The sequence below is a fragment of the Lolium perenne genome, chromosome 4 (genome assembly GCF_019359855.2).
Source record: "Lolium perenne isolate Kyuss_39 chromosome 4, Kyuss_2.0, whole genome shotgun sequence".
NCBI lineage: Eukaryota > Viridiplantae > Streptophyta > Magnoliopsida > Poales > Poaceae > Lolium > Lolium perenne.
In genome coordinates this window covers 213,357,596-213,383,401 of record NC_067247.2, presented here as the reverse complement: position 1 = coordinate 213,383,401, position 25,806 = coordinate 213,357,596, and positions in this window count along the sequence as shown.

Sequence of the window (25,806 nt, the reverse complement as noted above, 5' to 3'; positions counted from 1 at the left end):
GATATGATCAATAAAAAGAAATGAAGATGGAGTTCTTATGTGGGACTCAATATTAGCCATGCTCTATCTTATGTGAGTATGTGAAGATACAAGGTTGAGTTGGGCAAGTTCAAGATGAACGTCTCAAGTGAATCACATACTTGAAGCTTGCCGTCCATTTGATGATAATGGACTTGTGAAGATGTGCATCAATGGAGCTTTCCCATCATAGTGTATGGGGGAGCATTTGTGAGTCTTCACGAAGCAACATTGGTCAAGAGAGGCATTCCGGCTTGAGTGAAGCTTGAAGAGTTATCATCAAGATCAAGCGGGATGCGCAAGGCAAAGGTATGGCCTTGCTAGGTTTTCCTTTTACCGGTCTCAAGGTGGATGTTGGGAGACCGGATTATAGGATAGATAGCCGCACTATTAAGAGGGGCTTTCGGTTGGGTAACTTGATCACATCGTCTTAGGGAGCTCAACCCTTTGCATACTTTGCATATCCTTATTGCTTCTTGGTGTTTCTCTATGTGAGGTTCTTGAGCTTGTTGCTAGCTTTACAACAAGCCCAAGTTCATCGAAAACGGAGTTTGCATGCATCTTCTATTGCATTTTCGAGGTTGGGTGATTTTACCGGTTATTCATGATATAAGGTTCTACCCTTTTATATTCATGATAAAATCCCCTCCTACAATTTCTTGAGTTTGCACTTTCTATTGGATGGCATTTGTTATTATCTTTCCAACGGAATTTGTTTCATGTCAATCAGAGTTCGGGAGCAATAGTTATTAAAGAAAAGGAAAAAGAAAAAGAAAAGAAAAAAAAAGAGGGAAGGCAGCCGGTTGCCGCCCGGCCTGCCGGGCCGCACGCCGGCCCACCCGGTCGACCGGGCGGCCACCGGCCCATGCGCCGGCAGCCCAGCTCGCCCTCCGGTCCAACCGGGCATTTAACCGGGCCGCCACCCAGTCCGGCCCGCGCCCGTCGCGCCCCGCGCGGCCTGGACTCCGCGCCGCTCGGCGGCTGCTTTGGGCCGCCGCCGCCCACGCGGCCAGGCTCCTCCCCGCGCGGCCTGTGGCATTTCCGCCGCCCAGGGCGCTTCTGCCGCGCCCGTTCGGTGGGCCGGTCCGACCGGACAGGCCACCGGCCTCTCCGGCCCAGGCTCCGGTTCGACCGGCCTGCTGGCCGGCCTGGGCACTTTTTTAGCCGTTTTTAATGCGATTTTCACCCGGTTTTCTCCCCAACGGTTATTTTTCTCTTTAGACTATAAATAGCCCTTCTTCCACCTTGAGCAGCTAGTTATTTCTATTCTCTCACCTCCATTGTTGCTATTTGAAGAACTTGCTCTCCCCTTGATTCCTCCAACCATTCTTGCTCATATTTGAGGATTTGAGAGAGGAGATCTAGATCTACACTTCCACCAAACCATTTCTTCTCTAAGTGAGGGAATCTCTTGGGATCTAGATCTTGGAGTCTTTGGTTGACTTTCCCCCTTGTTCTTCCTCTCCAATCTCATCCTAGAATTCGTTGCTTTGGTGGGATTTGAGTGTGAAGGACTTGAACACCTCCGGTGTTCTTGCTTTGCATCATTGCATAGTGTTGAGCTCTCCACCACGATTTGTTCGAGTGAGAGATCGTGAGCTTGTTACTCTTGGAGGGTGACCTCCTAGTTGGCTTGGTTGGTGTCCCGGTGATCTCTTCGTGGAAGATTGTGAAGGGGCCCGGGCTTCTCCTTCGTGGAGCTTGTGAAGTGGTTGTGGAGCTTGCCATCTCCGGAGCGGAGGAAAAGCTAACCATAAGGAAAGGGCCATTATCCTTCGTGGGTGTGGTTCGGAGAATAGGGTGAGCCTTCGTGGCGCGGGGAATCCTTCGTGGGACCTCCACTCCTCCAAACGTGACGTACCTTGTTGCAAAGCAAGGGAACACGGGAATACATCCTCGTCTCCGCGTGCCTCAGTTATTTCTATACCCGAGCTCTCTTTCCTTGTGATAGCCATTGTGCTTGAAGTATATATATCTTGCTATCACTTGTGCTACATATATCTTGTGCCTATCTTGCTTAGCTCTAGTTGCTATTGTTACACTTAGTTGAGCTTAGCATATTTAGGGTTTGTGCTTGTAAACTAAACGATAGTTTAATTCCGCATTCTTACAAGACAAATCCGCAAGAGTTTGTAATTGCCTATTCACCCCCCCTCTAGGCGACATCTCGATCTTTCAATTGGTATCAGAGCAAGGTCTCTCCTTATTTAAGGCTTCACCGCCTTGAGAGTAAAGATGTCGGCTAGTATAGTGCACAATGACACAATTGTCTTTAATGGCACAAATTATCTTTTGTGGAGAAATTGCTTGCTTTGTAAGCTTCGGACCTTGTGTCCACATATAGAGCAATTTCTAGATGTCGGTTTTTCTCCTCCGATGGATTCTCAAAATCTATCTTTAGAGGATGAGAAAAACTTACATCTTGAAGCTCAAGTATCTAATGAGCTTTTATTCTCTTTGAGACCCGATTTTCGTAGGTTCTTGATATATATAAAGCGAAAATCGTCTCATGAGATGTGGATCAAGCTTAAGGAAATGTTTGGTGGATCCACTTCTCAATTGGTCGGTGGTGACTCCGAGGAGCTCTCTTCTCCTTCACATCATGAAGAGCTCCAAGTTGCTTCCACCTCCGGTCGTGATGAGTTATCATCTTCTTCCACTTCACCAACGTGTAGCAAGACACGAGGTAATGATATGGTGAGTGGTGAGGAAAATTGCAATGTTGATATTGTGCTCAATAGTGATGATTCTTCATCTCTATCCCATTGTAATGCTTCCTCTTTGGACTTAAACACATCTAGCATTGAAAATAACCTACATGCTTGTGTTGATGGTCCTTGCATATCATGTGTAAATTGCTTACATAGATCTCATGAAGATATGCTTACCTTGTCTTGCTTCCATAATCAAAATGCTTATATTTCCTCTAGTTGTTTGTTGACTAACAATGTAGAGGAAACCAAACACTCTATGGATCAAGACATGTTTTCAAATGAGGATTCAAGAATATCTTCATCTTCGTCCTCCGGTATGCACATGTGCCTTATGGCAAATGGATCAAAGGTATCTCCTACTTTGACTCCTAACACTTCCTCTAATGATGAGAGTGATGATGATGATAATGATGAAGAATATAATACCTTGGTGCATAATATGGCAACGATATATGCTTCTCTTCATGGTAATAAAGAAGCTCGTGCTAATCTCGAACACTCTATGGATACCTTGAATAAATATAGGGAAACCATAGTGAAGTTGGAGTCCCATGTTGAAAATGAGGAAATGAGATTCACTCTCCTCAAGCATGAGCTAAAAGATGAGAAGCATACTAATTTTATGCTTACACAAAAAATTGAATCCTATATGCATGAAAATTAGAAAACTATTGTTGATGCTTGTGCTACTAACTCTAATTCTTGTGAAGCATCTACCTTAGAGGAGAATGTTGAGCTAAGGGCTCAACTTGAGTTGCTAACTAGCAATTATAGGGAATTGGAAGAAAGTCATAAAAAGCTCTCAAGCTCTCATGATGATCTTCTAATTTCCTATGATGGGCTAAAGTTAGCTCATGAGGCAAGTATCACTAAGGTAACATCTTGTGAGCCTCATATGGATGTTAGCACAATCTCTACTACAAATGTTATATTGCCATGTGCTAGTCCTTGTAATCCATCTAGTCAAACTAGTGACACACCTTGTGTTGGATTACTCACTTTGCCTTGTTGCTCTAACAATGAAGCTTCTACTTCCTCTAGTACTTGTATTTCAACTAACCATGTAGAGGAAATCAAAGAGCTCGAGGCCCAAGTCCTTTCTTTGAAGAAAGATTTGGAAAAGCGTCATGAAGGGAAATCCGCACTTGACAAGATGCTAAGTGTGCAACAATCCCCCAATGACAAGAGTGGACTTGGATTCAACTCCAATAACAAGAACAAGTCCAAGAGCAAGAGCAACAAGAAGAAGGGCCAAGATAAAGTTGATGATCCGGCCAAGTTGGTTTGCTTCAAGTGCAAGGTTGAAGGGCATCATGTTAGATCATGCCCATTGAAGAAAAAGAAGAAGCACTTGAGTGAGAAACAACAAGGGAAACGGCCACAAGGTAAAGGTCAAGCTCATGCTCGACCTCAAGTTGAAGATAGGCCACTTCCCAAGAACAATCAAGATATTGTTCCCCAAGAGAAGAAATCAATAAAGAAGAGAAAGGGGAACACTTGCTACTTATGCCGTGAGAAGGGGCACTTTGCTTCTTCTTGCTTAGGTGGTACCTTATCTAACCCTATAATTGTTGATGATGATTATTCTCTAGGGAAGGATAAGGATGGCAATGTGTTTGCCAAGTTTGTTGGAACTCAAAGTGGTTTCAAGAAAAGAACCATTTGGGTTGCCAAGCCTATTGTGACTAATCTCTTAGGACCCAACTTGGTTGGGGACCAACAATCTCAAACTTGATCAATAGGTACAAGTGGAGGTCATTGGAGACTTGGCTACTTCATGAAGAATTAAGGGATCTTCATATATTATATTTTTACCAAGCCAAGTCGTATGGATTATCATCTATATCTTATATCCAATGTTCCTCTTTGCGGTAACTTATACTTCAACTCTTCATGTCTATTGTAAGTTACTTGCCCTTTTGCATGTTTGGTTTTGTACCAAATATGTGTATGTATGTGTTGTGTCTTACTTGCCTATATTGTGTATTCAAGTATGTTTGTTTGACTCATCATATACTTGTGTATTGTTTTGAGCCTAATGCATCTTGATGATATCTTATTTGGCTCTCTTTGAAGTGATTAATGGAACATCCCATTTTGGGGGAGTGATATGCTTTGTGCATTTCTCTTCCTTTAAAATGTGTGTACATGGGTACCACCACTTAGTATTGATATTGCAAGATTATCTAGTCACTATGTGGTGTGCCAAACTCATGAGAAATTCAAATTCTAAATATCCATTAATCATCTCTAGTTGAATTTTAGTTGCCTCTTATTTAGAAGAAATGACTTATCACATTATGGGGCAGTAATATGTTTTGTACATATCACAAGCCTAGAAAATGTGAACATATGAGGTTATGCCACTTAGAGTTGATGCTCTTAATTATCTTGTTCCTAGGTGGCATGTTTGCTCAAACAAGCTCCACTTGTAGTAAAAAGATTTTATTGCTCATCTTTTGGTTCTTGTTTGAATAAGAAATTCTTGGTGCGGTTTTTCCTCAAGTACATATCTCTATATCTTATTTGGGACACCGTTTGCTTCAAGTTATTCTAATCATTGCCGTGCGTGATTGTGTGACTAGTTGAAGTTATCAAGATTCTTCATCCATGCATAGTGCTTAATTCTCTATACTTATCCTATGCCTGTTATTGTGAAGTTGATCCTTACTATCTTTGTCAATTCACCACCGGAAATTATTTCCAATATACTCATTGTCTTTGACAATTGATAACCTTATATGTGGTTGAATTTATGGATCACCTTCACCTTGGATTGCTTCTTATTGTCTTATTTTATTTCCAACAAATCCTTGTTGCTCCCATGTGTCTTCCTTGTCTCTTTGAAAAATCTTTTGATAAATTATCTTGATTCATATCAAGTGTTTGTTTTGGAAGATAAACCTTTTCTTTATGGTACATTGTGCCATTGTGAAAGGTGTAGAGGGTTTGGTTTATTTGTTCGAACCTTGCTCTTTTGGGGAGTTTGCTATCTCATTCCTTCTTACATATTCTATTAGCTTGAATGAGATAAATCTTTGAGCATGTTTGCTTTATTTCATCCTCTATGCTCAATGGTTTCTTCTTAGTTCACTTGTTGAACTTTGTTGAACAAATCTTTTGTAATTTGCTTCTTAGATATAATTTGGACAACAAATTTGTTTTGTGACACCTCTATGCCTTATTTAATTCCTTTGGTGTTTTGTCCAAAGTATATCTTTCTTGGATCTTTAAAAGTTTTGGTGCATGCTTATATGTAATTTGTTTATTCTTGTAGCATGCTTGCTTTCTTTCGATCCATTATGTAGGATATACTCCATCAAATCCTAAATGGCTAAGATGTGCATGAAATTCAAACTTCATCTAAATATGCACATGTTTCCTATATATTGTGGTTAGTCTAACCATGTTGGACCCAATGAGTTTGGGGACCAAGATGTACTTGAATGATGTTTTAGGTACATTGGAGATGCAATGGAGGCTTGTCTCATCTATAAGGAAGGTGTTGTCACCATATGAGGATTGGAGTCAAGCTAGGATGATCGATGAACTCTTATCTACTACATCAAGCCTTTGCCATCTCGGTAACAAGTATCTTATTCATGCTCTCTCATATAGCATCCAACCTCTTGTAGGTTGTATCTTGGCATGAAATTATTTATTTCGAAAATATTGCGGTTCTTGAAAAACCCTTTTAAAGTAAAACTTCTTATTGAACATTTGAGTAATTTGAGAAGATGCATATGATAGGTTATATATATATCATATTTTATGATTCACCTATCACAAATATGCCCTCTAGCAATTTATTGCATATCAATTCCTCAAAGAGCTCTTGTGTGCAATATTGATGAATTTGTGAAATAAATCCGTATTTGTGATACTTGTTGCCTTTCTCAAAACACTCCAACTAGCTCTACTTCCCTTATTGTTAGTTGTAATGCTTTTGAGGTTTAACTTGGTTGAAGTTCATTCATATATACCATAAGTGAAAATTGGAGCCATTGGCTATATATGCTTCTTAAGCAAACATCCTTTGGTATATTTTATGACTTCATCTTGGATATCTTGTTTTATCTATTTTGTTAACCTCTTGTGTGTGCATGTTTCTTTATGGATCACTTTGTCCACTTTAGAAACTCATATACATAAGAGTGTTAATCCATCACCTTGATATCCTTGATCTTTGCCGACCATCTTTTACCCCTTTTGTTTTTAGTGGGTTGGTAAAGAAAATTTATGAGTGCTTGGTTTATTTATTTTCTTCATGCACTCATATCTCGTAATTGTTGGATTAAAGTTGTTCTTGATAAGCATACTCTCTTTATCTTAGTTGTGTTCTAAATGATATATAGGGAGTGAGGATTCCATGTTTGTGCATATTGTATTCAAATGCAAACATTATAAATTGTGCACGAACCTTGGGGAGCTTTCTTATTTTTTTTTGAGCACTATATTTCTCTTATCATGATATCTTTGTTTGTCCAATTGGATCTTTGATTGCTTGCTTTATTTGTTCAAGCTCACCTCACCATGTTATCTTTATGCAATCTTTGATCCTCAATATAGTTTGATTTCCTTCAAGTATTCATCACTGGATATGTGCACTTGATTCCACTCAAATTATGAGAAGTGCACACTTTGGGGAGGAACTCACATTATATTGGCCTTCTAAATTTTTCACCCATTTTGACAATCGATGCCAATGGGGGAGAAGTTTAGAGGGTTTAAGGGAATGGTTTTATACTTAAGATTGGTTTGTGCTTAAGTGTTTTGCCTCTCATGCATTCCATATTTATATGTCTTGCATGGTTGTATATATATAGTGGAAACTATCCAAAGGTTAATCTTGACAATGTATGCAATGAATTCATGTTCATCACACGTGCATACATTGTGGGGGAGTTTTCTCTATATATATTGGTTCTACTCACATCCATTGCATTTGTTGTAGTTGTGTGAGTAGAGCCGGTTTTGATATGGGCTAGTAGCTTTGTGTTACTTGACCATATCAAATACAACCTCTTGTATACAACTTATTTCGGATAAGTTGCGTACTTGTCACTAATATTCATTATATAAACCCTCTTATTGTGGTTGTCATCAATTACCAAAATGGGGGAGATTGTAAGGGTACATTGCCCCTATGTGTGGTTTTGGTAATTAATGACAACCCCTATGGACTAATGTTTTCATTGAGTTTATATGAAGGAATATTCCATAGGTACTAATTGCTCTCCATGTGTTGGATTCAAGTATGGATGCCATGAAGATAAAGGTATATCTTGTGTATTGGCATCAAGATCATCGGTATGAAGATATATATATGTGATATGATCAATAAGAAGAAATGAAGATGGAGTTCTTATGTGGGACTCAATATTAGCCATGCTCTATCTTATGTGAGTATGTGAAGATACAAGGTTGAGTTGGGCAAGTTCAAGATGAGCGTCTCAAGTGAATCACATACTTGAAGCTTGCCGTCCATTTGATGATAATGGACTTGTGAAGATGTGCATCAATGGAGCTTTCCCATCATAGTGTATGGGGGAGCATTTGTGAGTCTTCACGAAGCAACATTGGTCAAGAGAGGCATTCCGGCTTGAGTGAAGCTTGAAGAGTTATCATCAAGATCAAGTGGGATGCGCAAGGCAAAGGTATGGCCTTGCTAGGTTTTCCTTTTACCGGTCTCAAGGTGGATGTTGGGAGACCGGATTATAGGATAGATAGCCGCACTATTAAGAGGGGCTTTCGGTTGGGTAACTTGATCACATCGTCTTAGGGAGCTCAACCCTTTGCATACTTTGCATATCCTTATTGCTTCTTGGTGTTTCTCTATGTGAGGTTCTTGAGCTTGTTGCTAGCTTTACAACAAGCCCAAGTTCATCGAAAACGGAGTTCGCATGCATCTTCTATTGCGTTTTCGAGGTTGGGTGATTTTGGGTTATTCATGATATAAGGTTCTACCCTTTTATATTCATGATAAAATCCCCTCCTACAATTTCTTGAGTTTGCACTTTCTATTGGATGGCATTTGTTATTATCTTTTCAACGGAATTTGTTTCATGTCAATCGGAGTTCGGGAGCAATTGTTATTAAAGAAAAGGAAAAAGAAAAAGAAAAGAAAAAAAAGAGGGAAGGCAGCCGGTTGCCGCCCGGCCTGCCGGGCCGCACGCCGGCCCACCCGGTCGACCGGGCGGCCACCGGCCCATGCGCCGGCAGCCCAGCTCGCCCTCCGGTCCAACCGGGCATTTAACCGGGCCGCCACCCAGTCCGGCCCGCGCCCCGTCGCGCCCCCGCGCGGCCTGGACTCCGCGCCGCTCGGCGGCTGGCCGGGCCGCCGCCCACGCGGCCCAGGCTCCTCCCCCCGCGCGGCCTGTGGCATTTCCGCCGCCCAGGGCGCTTCTGCCCCGCCCGGTCGGTGGGCCGGTCCGACCGGACAGGCCACCGGCCTCTCCGGCCCAGGCTCCGGTTCGACCGGCCTGCTGGCCGGCCTGGGCACTTTTTTAGCCGTTTTTAATGCGATTTTCACCCGGTTTTCTCCCCAACGGTTATTTTTCTCTCTAGACTATAAATAGCCCTTCTTCCACCTTGAGCAACTAGTTCTTTCTATTCTCTCACCTCCATTGTTGCTATTTGAAGAACTTGCTCTCCCCCTTGATTCCTCCAACCATTCTTGCTCATATTTGAGGATTTGAGAGAGGAGATCTAGATCTACACTTCCACCAAACCATTTCTTCTCTAAGTGAGGGAATCTCTTGGGATCTAGATATTGGAGTCTTTGGTTGACTTTCCCCCTTGTTCTTCCTCTCCAATCTCATCCTAGCATTCGTTGCTTTGGTGGGATTTGAGTGTGAAGGACTTGAACACCTCCGGTGTTCTTGCTTTGCATCATTGCATAGTGTTGAGCTCTCCACCACGATTTGTTCGAGTGAGAGACCGTGAGCTTCTTACTCTTGGAGGGTGACCTCCTAGTTGGCTTGGTTGGTGTCCCGGTGATCTCTTCGTGGAAGATTGTGAAGGGGCCCGGGCTTCTCCTTCGTGGAGCTTGTGAAGTGGTTGTGGAGCTTGCCATCTCCGGAGCGGAGGAAAAGCTAACCATAAGGAAAGGGCCATTATCCTTCGTGGGTGTGGTTCGGAGAATAGGGTGAGCCTTCGTGGCGCGGGGAATCCTTCGTGGGACCTCCACTCCTCCAAACGTGACGTACCTTGTTGCAAAGCAAGGGAACACGGGAATACATCCTCGTCTCCGCGTGCCTCGGTTATTTCTATACCCGAGCTCTCTTTCCTTGTGATAGCCATCGTGCTTGAAGTATATATATCTTGCTATCACTTGTGCTACATATATCTTGTGCCTATCTTGCTTAGCTCTAGTTGCTATTGTTACACTTAGTTGAGCTTAGCATATTTAGGGTTTGTGCTTGTAAACTAAACGATAGTTTAATTCCGCATTCTTACAAGACAAATCCGCAAGAATTTGTAATTGCCTATTCACCCCCCCTCTAGGCGACATCTCGATCTTTCAAACCTGAAGGTGGACTTTTTAGGCATAGATGCATGCTGGATAGCGGTCTATGTACTTTGTCGTAATGCCCAATTAAATCTCACTATACTCATCATAATATGTATGTGCATGGTCATGCCCTCTCTATTTGTCAATTGCCCAACTGTAATTTGTTCACCCAACATGCTATATCTTATGGGAGAGACACCTCTAGTGAACTGTGGACCTCGGTCCAATTCTCTATACTGAAATACAATCTACTGCAATACTCGTTCTACTGTTCTCTGCAAACAATCATCATCCACACTATACATCTAATCCTTTGTTACAGCAAGCCAGTGAGATTGACAACCTCACTGTTTCGTTGGGGCAAAGTACTTGGTTTGTGTTGTGCAGGTTCCACGTTGGCGCCGGAATCCCTGGTGTTGCGCCGCACTACATCTCGCCGCCATCAACCTTCAACGTGCTTCTTGACTCCTACTGGTTCGATAAACCTTGGTTTCTAACTGAGGGAAACTTACTGCTGTACGCATCACACCTTCCACTTGGGGTTCCCAACGGTCGCGTGCTGTATGCGTGTCAAGCTAAATTTCTGGCGCCGTTGCCGGGGAGATCAAGACACGCTGCAAGGGGAGTCTCCACTTCCAATCTCTTTACTTTGTTTTTGTCTTGCTTTATTTTATTTACTACCTTGTTTGCTGCATTATATCAAAAACACAAAAAAATTAGTTACTTGTTTTACTTTACTTAATTCCATGCATGTTTTTATTTCACTAGTTAGGCTTAATGGAAAACAACAAAAATATTAGAGATCTTTATAGTATTTATCTTGAGTTAGGACATGAGGAGTTTGAAGAGAAAATTAAAAAACCTATGGAACTTTATATGCATGCTAATGGCAATGTTATTAGTATGAATGCTTTGAACACAATTGTTGCTAATGCTATGGAAAATTCTAAGCCTGGGGAAGTTGGTTTTGATGAGCATGATATTTTTAGTCCCCCAAGCATGGAGGAGAAAATTTACTTTGATGATACTTTACCTCCTATGTATGATTACAATGATGACTATCATCCACCTACTATTGAGGAGAAAATTAATTATAATTATACAATGCCTCCTATATTTGATGATTATGGTGATAATGATAGCTACCTTGTTGAATTTGCTCCCACTACAACTAATAAGAATGACTATGCTTATGTTGGGAGTAGTAATTATTTTATGCATGAAACTCATGATAAGAATGCTTTATGTGATAGTTATATTGTTGAGTTTGTTCATGATGTTACTGAAAGTTATTATGAGAGAGGGAAACATGGTTATGTGCATCTTAATAATATTAAGTTTCCCCTCTTTATGTTGAGAATCTTGAAGTTGAGCTTGTGTTGTCTTCCTATGCTTGTCACTTTGTTCTTCATGAATTTGTTTATTTACAAGATTCATTTTCATAGGAAGTGGGTTAGGCTTAAATTTGTTTTGAATTTGCTTTTTGATGCTCTCTTTTGCTTCAATCTTATTTCCTTTGAGTGCATCATTGAAATTACTGAGCCCATCTTAATGGCTATAAAGAAAAGCGCTTATGGGAGACAACCCATGTTTTTACTTCTGGACTTTTATTTTATATTTGAGTATTGGAAGTTGTTACTACTGTAGCAACATCTCCTTATCTTAGTTTTGTGCATTGTTGTGCCAAGTAAAGTCGTTGATAGTAAGGTTCATACTAGATTTGGATTACTGCGCAGAAACAGATTTCTTTGCTGTCACGAATCTGGGAAATATTCTCTGTAGGTAACTCAGAAAATTATTCCAATTTACGTGAGTGATCCTCAGATATGTACGCAATTTTCATTCAATTTGAGCATTTTTATTTGAGCAAGTCTGGTTCCTCAATAAAATTCGTCTTTACGAACTGTTCTGTTTTGACAGATTCTGCCTTTTATTTCGCATTGCCTGTTTTGATATGTTCGATGGATATTTCGATTCCATTGACTTTCAGTAGCTTTGTGCAATGTCCAGAAGTGTTAATAATGATTATTTCACCTCTGAACATGTATATTTTGATTGTGCACTAACCCTCTAATGAGTTGTTTTTAGTTTGGTGTGGAGGAAGTTTTCAAGGATCAAGAGAGGGAGATGATACAACATGATCAAGGAGAGTGAAAGCTCTAAGCTTGGGATGCCCCGGTGGTTCACCCCTGCATATATCAAGAAGACTCAAGCGTCTAAGCTTGGGGATGCCCAAGGCATCCCCTTCTTCATCGACAACATTATCAGGTTCCTCCCCTGAAACTATATTTTTATTCCATCACATCTTATGTGCTTTGCTTGGAGCGTCGGTTTGTTTTTGTTTTTGTTTTGTTTGAATAAAATGGATCCTAGCATTCATTGTGTGGGAGAGAGACACGCTCCGCTGTTGCATATGGACAAATATGTCCTTAGGCTTTACTCATAATATTCATGGCGAAGTTTCTTCTTCGTTAAATTGTTATATGGTTGGAATTGGAAAATGCTACATGTAGTAATTGCTAAAATGTCTTGGATAATGTGATACTTGGCAATTGTTGTGCTCATGTTTAAGCTCTTGCATCATATACTTTGCACCTATTAATGAAGAAATACATAGAGCATGCTAAAATTTGGTTTGCATATTTGGTCTCTCTAAGGTCTAGATAATTTCTAGTATTGAGTTTGAACAACAAGGAAGACGGTGTAGAGTCTTATAATGTTTACAATATGTCTTTTATGTGAGTTTTGCTGCACCGCTTCATCCTTGTGTTTGTTTCAAATAAACCTTGCTAGCCTAAACCTTGTATCGAGAGGGAATACTTCTCATGCATCCAAAATACTTGAGCCAACCACTATGCCATTTGTGTCCACCATACCTACCTACTACATGGTATTTCTCCGCCATTCCAAAGTAAATTGCTTGAGTGCTACCTTTAAATTTCTATCCTCTACCTTTGCAATATATAGCTCATGGGACAAATAGCCTAAAAACTATTGTGGTATTGAATATGTACTTATGCACTTTATCTCTTATTAAGTTGCTTGTTGTGCGATAACCATGTTCCTGGGGACGCCATCAACTACTCTTTGTTGAATATCATGTGAGTTGCTATGCATGTTCGTCTTGTCTGAAGTAAGGGAGATTTACCACCTAATGGTTAGAGCATGCATATTGTTAGAGAAGAACATTGGGCCGCTAACTAAAGCCATGATCCATGGTGGAAGTTTCAGTTTTGGACAAACATCCTCAATCTCATATGAGAAAATTAATTGTTGCTACATGCTTATGCATTAAAGAGGAGTCCATTATCTGTTGTCTATGTTGTCCCGGTATGGATGTCTAAGTTGAGAATAATCAATAGCGAGAAATCCGATGCGAGCTTTCTCCATAGACCTTTGTACAGGCGGCATAGAGGTACCCCTTTGTGACACTTGGTTAAAACATGTGCATTGCGATAATCCCGGTAATCCAAGCTAATTAGGACAAGGTGCGGGCACTATTAGTATACTATGCATGAGGCTTGCAACTTGTAAGATATAATTTACATGACACATATGCTTTATTACTACCGTTGACAAAATTGTTTCTTGTTTTCAAAACCAAAGCTCTAGCACAAATATAGCAATCGATGCTTTCCTCTTTGAAGGACCTTTCTTTTACTTTTATTGTTGAGTCAGTTCACCTATTTCTCTCCACCTCAAGAAGCAAACACTTGGGTGAACTGTGCATTGATTCCTACATACTTGCATATTGCACTTGTTATATTACTTTGCATTGATAATATCCATGAGATATACATGTTATAAGTTGAAAGCAACCGCTGAAACTTCATCTTCCTTTGTGTTGCTTCAATGCCTCTACTTTGAATTATTGCTTTATGAGTTAACTCTTATGCAAGACTTATTGATGCTTGTCTTGAAGTACTATTCATGAAAAGTCTTTGCTATATGATTCATTTGTTTACTCATGTCATTTACATTGTTTTGATCGCTGCATTCATTACATATGCTTACAATAGTATGATCAAGGTTATGATGGCATGTCACTCCAGAAATTATCTTTGTTATCGTTTACCTGCTCGGGACGAGCAGAAACTAAGCTTGGGGATGCTGATACGTCTCCGACGTATCGATAATTTCTTATGTTCCATGCCACATTATTGATGATATCTACATGTTTTATGCATACTTTATGTCATATTTATGCATTTTCTGGAACTAACCTATTAACAAGATCCCGAAGAGCCAGTTGCTGTTTTCTGCTGTTTTTGGTTTCAGAAATCCTAGTAAGGAAATATTCTCGGAATTGGACGAAATCAACGCCCAGGAGCCTATTTTCACACGAAGCTTCCAGAAGACCGAAGAGTCAACGAAGTGGGGCCACGAGGTGGCTAGGAGGTAGGGCGGCGCGGCCCAGGTCTTGGCCACGCCGACCTGTCTCCTGGGCCCCTCGTGACGCCCCTTGACCTGCCCTTCCGCCTACAAATAGCCTTCGTCGCGAAACCCCCAGTACCGAGAGCCACGATACGGAAAAACTTCCAGAGACGCCGCCGCCGCCAATCCCATCTCGGGGGATTCAGGAGATCGCCTCCGGCACCCTGCCGGAGAGGGGATTCATCTCCCGGAGGACTCTACACCGCCATGGTCGCCTCCAGAGTGATGAGTGAGTAGTCTACCCCTGGACTATGGGTCCATAGCAGTAGCTAGATGGTTGTCTTCTCCTCATTGTGCTTAATTGTCGGGTCTTGTGAGCGGCCGAACATGATCAAGATCATCTATCTGTAATGCTATATGTTGTGTTTGTTGGGATCCGATGAATAGAGAATACCATGTTATGTTGATTATCAATTTATATCTATGTGTTGTTTATGATCTTGCATGCTCTCCGTTACTAGTAGATGCTCTGGCCAAGTTGATGCTTGTAACTCCAAGAGGGAGTATTTATGCTCGATAGTGGGTTCATGTCTCCGTGAATCTGGGGGAGTGACAAGAACCCCTAAGGTTATGGATGTGCTGTTGCCACTAGGGATAAAACATTGATGCTATGTCCGAGGATGTAGTTATTGATTACATTACGCGCAATACTTAATGCAATTGTCTGTTGTTAGCAACTTAATACTGGAAGGGGTTCGGATGATAACCTGAAGGTGGACTTTTTAGGCATAGATGCATGCTGGATAGCGGTCTATGTACTTTGTCGTAATGCCCAATTAAATCTCACTATACTCATCATAATATGTATGTGCATGGTCATGCCCTCTCTATTTGTCAATTGCCCAACTGTAATTTGTTCACCCAACATGCTATTTATCTTATGGGAGAGACACCTCTAGTGAACTGTGGACCCCGGTCCAATTCTCTATACTGAAATACAATCTACTGCAATACTCGTTCTACTGTTCTCTGCAAACAATCATCATCCACACTATACATCTAATCCTTTGTTACAGCAAGCCGGTGAGATTGACAACCTCACTGTTTCGTTGGGGCAAAGTACTTGGTTTGTGTTGTGCAGGTTCCACGTTGGCGCCGGAATCCCTGGTGTTGCACCGCACTACATCTCGCCGCCATCAACCTTCAACGTGCTTCTTGACTCCTACTGGTTCGATAAACCTTGGTTTCTAACTGAGGGAAACTTACTGTTGTACGCATCACACCTTCCACTTGGGGTTCCCAACGGTCGCGTGCTGTACGCGTGTCAATCCCAGCCGCAGATAAATGCATCCACCAACAAAATAGGAACAGTGCCTCAGTCTCAGGAAACATTTCACAATACCAAGGTACTCACATGTCAATGTCAGTGTTCATCTCCAATTATCTATGGCATTTTATTAGTCTTTGAGAGATTATAACCAACTTGATTGGCCTTCTGCAGTAGGCGATCACATGCTTCTGATCTCGATCTCAACATGTCAACTTGGTTTCTTAGCACATCTGCTGCAACTCGTTCTATTTGGAGTTGTTCCTCCGGAACTTGTGCAAAGAAAGACTTGGACTTGGACTTCAAAAACCCAACATTTCACAGGAAAGTGTTTTTGGTGATATCTTTATTTTTAAGTACCATGGTAAATGTCTCCATACATTCTTCTAGAGTTTTTTTTCCATATCGTATTTCCCAGGTTTTGCCATCTCCAATTTCATATTTTCCTAAAAAGTTTTCAGTTGTGTAAAAAGAAAAGTTATTACAGAGAAACTTGCAGACGGTAGATTTAATGTGTATGAACTACTTCTAATCCTACAAGTTGGTATGCCTGATTACACATCAAATGCATTTTCACAAAAACGCCTACAAGATCATATTGACATGCCCATTATTGATCCTACAAATTGGAAAATTGTCATTAAAAAATTTAAATCATAAAGAAGAATTACAATAACATTTTCTGCGAGTTTTCCTATCACATTATGTGATAAGGGGTTGCCCGATCTTCTCAGTAAGCGACGGGTGGTGATGAACACACGGTGTATGCAGCGGAGGGAATCGATGATATGATGTAGATAACTTGTATGACGCCGACGAAGTCTCTCGATTGATTCCTGTAGCCAATGCAACAGATCTCAACCCTGCAAGATATTCGCAACTCCACACACTTGCGCGCGTAGCCGCCGACCACGAAGCGGTAGATTGCAATCTTCTAATCCCCAATGGAAAAGCAGATCACACAAACTTTCAGTAGCACAAACACCAGATCGAAACAAATTGGTGCGGGTAAAACTCCAGATCGATGCGAATTGGAGAGTATGATTCAATAGTTTTGCATAGCAAACAACTAAGAACTAGGGTTTATCTTAAACGTGGTCTAAAACTACTTTGGGGGCGTCCTGGGGACTTATATAGGCGTTCAGGACGACCTCAGGTCGAAAAAGTACGAAAATAACCGACCCAGAATAGATCTGGTCGAGACAGACTCGGACTCGGCCGGTATGGAATCCGGTTGGCCGGGCCTAGGACCGGGTGGTCCGGTCTGGACCGGGCCTGAGACCGGGTGGGAACCGGACTAAACGTCCAAGCCCCCTGGATGGTTGCCCGGTTGGCACAAATGCTGGAGCCGGTTTTGACCGGGGCGATCCGGCGTGGAGGCCGGTCGACCGGGCCTGGGACCGGGTGGTCCGGTGCCACGGCCGGTCTGACCGGGCCTAGCGCCGGCCTGAAGAACTCCTCCTCTCGCGCATGCTTCCCGCTCCTCCCTCGCGCGTCCATGGGATGTCTTCACGTCCAACTCCATGTCCAGCTTCATGTCTAGCTTCTTATCCAGCTGCTCCTCTTCTCCTCGTGTGATGATTGGTTCCTCTTCATACCTGATCATACATAAGTAAGACGACTTAGGCAGTATAAAGTTCTCATCGATCAAAGTATCATTTAGGAACAAGTTCACCTATTGTTTAAGTAGCTTCGCACGAGCTCGTGTCATTGGTCCAATCCTAACTTCATTGGACTTGAGCTTCACAGCTTCATCTTCATCTTGCAATGACGGAGGTAGTAGTGAGGTAGGGATGTAGTGATCATCTCCCCCCCTTCAAAAGGCGTCGACCTCGACGCTCCAAGGTCTTCTCCGTCATATGGTGTCAAATGAGCAACATAGAAAGAATTACTGACACCAAACTCATCCTCTGGAAGATCTATCGAGTATGCATTTTCATTGATCTTGGCGAGCACTTTATAAGGACCAGCACCACGAGGAAGCAACTTGGACTTCCGTAGCTTCGGGAACCTATCCTTGCGAAAATGTACCCAGACCATATCACCAGGCTTGAACAATATCTCCTTGCGCTTCTTGTTCTTTCTTGCAGCATTGCTCTTGCCTTTCTTCTCGATCAACTCTTTAGTATTCACATGAATTTTCTTCACAAAATCTGCCCTCTTGGATGCCTCCATATTATCTCTCTCATGTATGGGCAAAGTGATGTGATCTAAGATCCCGGGAGTGGCCCGATCTCGCGATTTGACCCCGAAGACCAAAGGGAAGAGGTGGGAGAACGCGAGGAACACGAAGAACGTCGGTACTCACGCACGCACACCAACCTGATACACCCGATACTTACCCCCATGGCTCGATGGACCACGCCAATAGAATCACCCGGAAGAGGCACGCGACAGAATTCCCGGTGAGAGATTGGGGTTGGAGAAGAAGAGATTGATGAGGGAGAGAGAGTAGCTTGTACTAGAATCTCACTCAACAATATCCAAATCAACAACCAGGATGCCTTGATTACAGAGGGATGGTAACCCTAGGGAGACTAAGCTCAAGTTGTGTTTAAGCTCAATTCAAGTCTGAGGGGTAAAGGAGGGGTCCAGGCTACTTATATAGGCATACATGGCCAGCAAGGCGAAAAGGTACGCGAATGGATAACTTAGGCAGTTTGGTGAGTCATTCCCGTCAAATCTGGTTTGGGATCCGGTCAGACCGGGCCTGTGACCGGGTGGTCCGTGTAATGTCCCAGGTTTGGAGACGATCGAGGGGTAGATTTTAGAAAGGAATGTGCATTACATTGTAATTTACGGGGAAATTTCGCGCTTTTAAAACAAAACTGCATCGAAGGGGGACATGTTTCTCTCTCGACACCTTACAGGGTCAGGGTTTCGAGAGTGCGATGAACTTGTTCCTACTTATCTAAATTAGGGTTTTGAGAAGAGAGAAGTGATATCTATCTATCTATCTATTATATTATTAAAACAACAAACAACCAACGGTCTAGATTTGTCACCCTAAAATGTAGGGACTTAACGGTGGAGATTTAACAAATTGATTCCTCGGATCAACGTCAACACGTCAAACAGCGACAAGCAAAACCGTTTCGCGACCGATGACCTCATGGATGATGAAACGTACACAACGGCCTGATCTAGATAAAAGGAAGTTTAAATGGCCACACGCGTTTTCAACAAACCGATCGACCTTATCGTCCAGCCCTGCCGAGCGCCTGTATAAATGCCAACTATTCAACAATTCACCCATGCAAGGGAGAGGTACACACGCGCCGCACCATGCCACGATTACTTGCATGCGTCGTACACAAACGGAGGTGGAAATCAAGAGGTGAAGGATTGTCCAACAAGATTCAAGACGATTAATGGCATAGTTATGATCGGAGAAGACGACATCACGCTGCCGGACCAGATGAGGTCCATCGTCGATCGTCGTGGAGCGCTACATATCCATTGCTAGCGTGCTGGACCGTGCCAGCCGGCTAGCTAATGCCATCAAATTCATCGGCAAAGCCACAGAACAGCAGGCCACACCATCAACTTCAGTCCAGCAGGATGCCTCTTTGCCCCACTTAAGCCACCATACCTGGTGCCAGGATTTAGCACGGAGGAATTATAGATGCTGATGACTGATTGGTGTTGAGGGAAATGTCTAGCGGCCGCTGAGGGTGTCCTACAAGGCTACAACAGCCTTGCCTTTTCTGATGAGTTCGACATGACAAGGGTAAGGCCTCTTGGCGATCTAGCATCGACAAAGTGACAACACATGCAAAATCTCCGATTCTGAGACAGGCCCGATCTATGTGGCGATTTTGATCTAGCCCAAAGGAATGGTGCGTCGGCTCGATCCCAACTACATGCAGCAAATACAGGGCGATGGTATTGCAGATGGTCTAATTCTCTGATGAATCCCCCCATCAGTTGGGCTAACTCTGTCAGATCATTCGCCTGGACTTTAGTTTAGCACCCAATTCCATACAAAAATCATTCGAACTGACATGCACATGCACCAGCCCGAATCAAATAGGTTTTGCCCTGTCCTTGAACTAACTTGCTGCTGCATGCATCGTGTATATTCAGAGGACGCTACAACCTGCAAAAGGAAGTACTCCTATAGAATATGTACATGCATCTTATAGAAGAGGGCTTGATCACATAAGCACCCAGGCTGACCGATGACACATTCAAGCAATAAAAATGCTCAATCAGCATGGTACCGTAGGAGGCTAAGACAGTGGAATTTTTTTTAATAGTATACTCATCGCAATTCAAATTTGTAAACAAATACTCGGCAATAGTTTAGTATATGAATATGTATATCAACCATTATAGTAAAACAGTGGAAGTAATTAAGGCACCAAATCGATCCATACATGCATGGTGCATACTTTGCATTATTATAATCGTGCTTGGTAAAGATTAGAACAACAAAGCTGAATGATTTTTTTTTATAGAAATATAGGAAAACAAGTAAATAGGCCCATCAACGTATGAAAAATATGTGCCATTTGTATATATAGATTATATTAGTAACATGACGTAATTTATATTTTTGGACAATACACAAGAAAATTGATTTAGAAATTACATTATTAACACAATGTAGATGAACTGAAACGTTTATCCAATACGTGCAAACTTCGTATAGGGATAAGAAATGCAACCCAATTTTCAATATGAAAAAATGAACAATAAATAAACACAATTTCACTAACTCCTTGCTAATTAGAACTCCATGCGAAATCCATCAATACAATAGATAATTTTTAGAATAATTATTATATAGGAAATTATCACTTGGGTTCATGTAAAAAAAACTTAAATTTTTTGCTTCAAAGCAACATGATGGGAGTGAGGGAAAGAAAATTTGTTGTACTAACCAGTGTTGAATATACACACTAACTATTGCATTAGATTGTCAGACCAGATAAACATCTATAGGCAGCATTGCTGATGAAAAACTAATGAGAATGTGGTCAGTCATATCTTCAGTGGAATAAGAGAGTAGATAATATTGTTACAATTCATGGATCGATTCACAAATTCCAATTGGTAAAAAGGTTATTATGAAATTCCATATAAAGATTGGTATCGAAATTTATATATGGTTTTGCATCCATGTTCAATTTGTCTTATAATATTGTAGCTCTTGACGAACTAATGCACTTGATAGAATTACTTATAGAATCTAATTTGTGCTGAATTAAATGGATCAAATGTTGACATCAAGGTTAAATATCTTACCAAGAGAACAACCCCAAGTATAACAATGCATATTAAATCTATCTAGCCGCGCAAATGCGCGGGCCCATCGGCTAGTTATATTATTAAAACAACAAACAACTTACGGTCTAGATTAGCTAGGCTAAATAGAACGGTGTAGATTAGCTAGGCTAAATAGAAACGGAAATGATTAACTTCCCCCGTTCGGCCGGATGCGCATAAAGTGTCCTCCTCCACGTCTAATCTAAATCGTGAACGACGTAGGCTCAAATATCAGGATGAAACCCTATTATATGAAACCAGCTAAAAGTCTGATCTGCCGCCGCCTCTCCCTTGGACGTGGTCGCCGCTGCTGTGGTGTTTTGGATCTTCCGTAGCTTCTCCTCTCCGTCCGTGGGCGCTGCTATGCTTCGAGCTCTCTTGCTCATGGCGTCCTCTATGAATATAATGTGCAGATTGACCATCCATTGACCATTGGCAAAGCTAGGACGACAATCTGTTGTAGGCCGCCGACTTTTGTCCTGAACTCGCCTGACGCAATCCACATCTGCCAAACAACGCCTTTGATTTCTCGCTTATGACAGGCAAGAGATGTTCTCTACTCTATCCATTCAAATCCGTGTTTGTTTTTGCGATTAATCAGATCAGTTTTTGTTATTCTATCTTATTTGTAAAAATCAAGAAGAAATCAATTGTGTAGCGCTCAGTGTGAATTGATGCAGCTGATGAGGATTTAAGGTGTTCAGACCAGCAATCAGGATGCGGTCAATCATGATGGAAGTACCCAGCAGATTACTTCCACCGGACGCTACACTATTCCTCGGCGGCGCCGATATCTCATCGATTGTACTGGTGGAGGTTTATGGTGCATGCCACGCATCTATGCAGCCCAACACTTGATGATGGATTTGGTAGATGTAGCCTGCATCCTCGACTGATTCCACACTGCTTATCGTCGTGATGTTTGTCGACTGAGCATGCAACTATTCATCACATATCATTGGGTATTCTCTCTCAATCATTATGGCTCCAGCTTCATCGTGATATTTTTCAGAGCAGGAATCTTTCCTCAGCTGCAAAACTGGTATATATGCTACATGCTCTCATCTTCCAAGCACCAAAAAAATACATCGTATTTGTTGACCTATTCAATTTGAGATGATTGTAGAAACGATGGGTGTTATCAAGAGAAGTCAAGATACCAAGGCGATGCTGCTGCCCAAGTTGCCATACGGTTGCATATTCAATTTGAGTAATTTTTTTCTAGAATAACGATGCCGTCTGCAATTTTCCAGGTATCTCTTGCTTTCTCTCTCTCTTGCCTAATATGAGATCTTAATAATTCGTATATCAAGCCAAGATTCATTGAGATAGTTGTCTGTTTGGTGCAAAGATGGAGTTGGCTCTTCATGGTATGAATCAACTTCTGAAGTTTACGTTCATTCAATTGGAAAGTGCACTATGATTTGTAAATTATATTGGTCGGCATGTCTTTGATGCCTCTACTCGCCGCCACTCTTCAGGATCAGCCGTTACTCATGTCCTACAGAGTACTTCATCCTCTACCTCACAACGACAGACTGCCGGCCTGCTCAAGTCGACGTTAGCGATGGACGCTCTAAGATGCATAAGATGGATAGCCCTCTGTTTGGTGGTCAAAGAATCATAGGCGGAATGTGTTGGCACAGAGCAAGGTAAGGGGGTGGTGATACTATCATCAAGTAGGGTGACTACCCGCTGCCCCTCTTTTCCAATTGACACAGATAATTTTCTTCAACATAGTCATAAGAATTCATCATTTATACTCTGTTGTGGAATCAATCTTACTGAGACTGAGAGCGTGAGCGAGAGAGCGTGAGCGAGAGAGCGTGAGTGAGGAGCGCCGGGCGCCCTTCCGCGCGCCCTCGTCCGCTGCGTGGCGGCGGCGGCTTCTGCCCCTCCTCCGTCATGAGTAGCCGCGTCGCTCTGTCCGATTCGGACCTTAGTGCGGGTTCTGTGTCGTCTCGCGCACCGCCGCCTCCCCTACGCTCGCTGGTCGTCGCGCCGGCGGGCCTTCAGCTGGGGTCGAGGGGGTGGGACGCGGGCGGCGGGCCAAGCCGTCCTCGTCGTGAGCAGGGCGACGCCGCGCCTGGCCGCGGCGGCCAGCAGTGGCAGGTTAGTGAGTCTAGGCGGGCCAGGAATGCTCGCCGCGGTGAGGAGCGTGCCCGCGAGGCGCGGCGGCCTCTCCCTGCGGCTCGGCCGCCTGGGGGCAACGCCAGCAGGATCCCGACGGCGCTCCACGGTTGCTGCTACAACTGCGGGCGGCCCGGCCACGTCTCGGCGATGTGCACCAATGACACGGTGTGCGTCCGGTGTGGTGGTACGGAGCACACGTCTCGGGACTGCAGGCGGCCGCGGAGCTCGCCGGAGATCTCCCCTCCCAGGCCGGCGCCGCCTCTTCGTCGGGCTGCGGATGTGGTGCCTCCCCGCGCGCCGGCCGCTCAGCCGCGGGTCGTGTCTCAAGGTAAGGGGGTGGTGATACTATCATCAAGTAGGGTGACTACCCGCTGCCCCTCTTTTCCAATTGACACAGATAATTTTCTTCAACATAGTCATAAGAATTCATCATTTATACTCTGTTGTGGAATCAATCTTACTGAGACTGAGAGCGTGAGCGAGAGAGCGTGAGCGAGAGAGCGTGAGCGAGGAGCGCCGGGCGCCCTTCCGCGCGCCCTCGTCCGCTGCGTGGCGGCGGCGGCTTCTGCCCCTCCTCCGTCATGAGTAGCCGCGTCGCTCTGTCCGATTCGGACCTTAGTGCGGGTTCTGTGTCGTCTCGCGCACCGCCGCCTCCCCTACGCTCGCTGGTCGTCGCGCCGGCGGGCCTTCAGCTGGGGTCGAGGGGGTGGGACGCGGGCGCCGGGCCAAGCCGTCCTCGTCGTGAGCAGGGCGACGCCGCGCCTGGCCGCGGCGGCCAGCAGTGGCAGGTTAGTGAGTCTAGGCGGGCCAGGAATGCTCGCCGCGGTGAGGAGCGTGCCCGCGAGGCGCGGCGGCCTCTCCCCTTCGGCTCGGCCGCCTGGGGGCAACGCCAGCAGGATCCCGACGGCGCTCCACGGTTGCTGCTACAACTGCGGGCGGCCCGGCCACGTCTCGGCGATGTGCACCAATGACACGGTGTGCGTCCGGTGTGGTGGTACGGAGCACACGTCTCGGGACTGCAGGCGGCCGCGGAGCTCGCCGGAGATCTCCCCTCCCAGGCCGGCGCCGCCTCTTCATCGGGCTGCGGATGTGGTGCCTCCCCGCGCGCCGGCCGCTCAGCCACGGGTCGTGTCTCAAGGTAAGGGGGTGGTGATACTATCATCAAGTAGGGTGACTACCCGCTGCCCCTCTTTTCCAATTGACACAGATAATTTTCTTCAACATAGTCATAAGAATTCATCATTTATACTCTGTTGTGGAATCAATCTTACTGAGACTGAGAGCGTGAGCGAGAGAGTGTGAGCGAGGAGCGCCGGGCGCCCTTCCGCGCGCCCTCGTCCGCTGCGTGGCGGCGGCGGCTTCTGCCCCTCCTCCGTCATGAGTAGCCGCGTCGCTCTGTCCGATTCGGACCTTAGTGCGGGTTCTGTGTCGTCTCGCGCACCGCCGCCTCCCCTACGCTCGCTGGTCGTCGCGCCGGCGGGCCTTCAGCTGGGGTCGAGGGGGTGGGACGCGGGCGCCGGGCCAAGCCGTCCTCGTCGTGAGCAGGGCGACGCCGCGCCTGGCCGCGGCGGCCAGCAGTGGCAGGTTAGTGAGTCTAGGCGGGCCAGGAATGCTCGCCGCGGTGAGGAGCGTGCCCGCGAGGCGCGGCGGCCTCTCCCTGCGGCTCGGCCGCCTGGGGGCAACGCCAGCAGGATCCCGACGGCGCTCCACGGTTGCTGCTACAACTGCGGGCGGCCCGGCCACGTCTCGGCGATGTGCACCAATGACACGGTGTGCGTCCGGTGTGGTGGTACGGAGCACACGTCTCGGGACTGCAGGCGGCCGCGGAGCTCGCCGGAGATCTCCCCTCCCAGGCCGGCGCCGCCTCTTCGTCGGGCTGCGGATGTGGTGCCTCCCCGCGCGCCGGCCGCTCAGCCGCGGGTCGTGTCTCGCACGCGGGATGAGCCTCCGCGTCCTCTTGATGCTGTGCCGCGGCTCCCGGCGGCGCCGCCGCGTGTCCATGCGGCCCAGCTCCCTCCTGCTGATGCTGCGCATCATTCTGAGGCTGTGCGGACGTGGCGCGACGTCGTCTCTTCCGGCAGCGACTAGGGCGTGCCCGAGGGTGCTTCTTCTTCGTCTGCGGTGGGCTTCTCCGCTCCGTTCGCGCCGGAGTCTCCCTCGGTGGCACCTCTGGCCCAGGCGAGCCCGGCTCCCGAGCGGCTAGACCTGTGCTACCTCCGGCCGTCCCAGGGCATGGTGCAGCTGGAGGCAGACCTGGGCCGTGCCGTGATGGTCACCGTGGTTGGTCCTCGGGTTGAGGTCACGGCGGAGGTGGCGGCGGCTGAGATCCGTGCTCAGCTTCACCTGCCGCAGAGCGCCTTCTCCACCCGTGCGTTTGAGGCAGTGGATTTCCTTCTCCTCTGCGACTCCATGGAGGTCAGGGACTACATCCTCGGCGCTGAGTCCGTCGGCTGCCC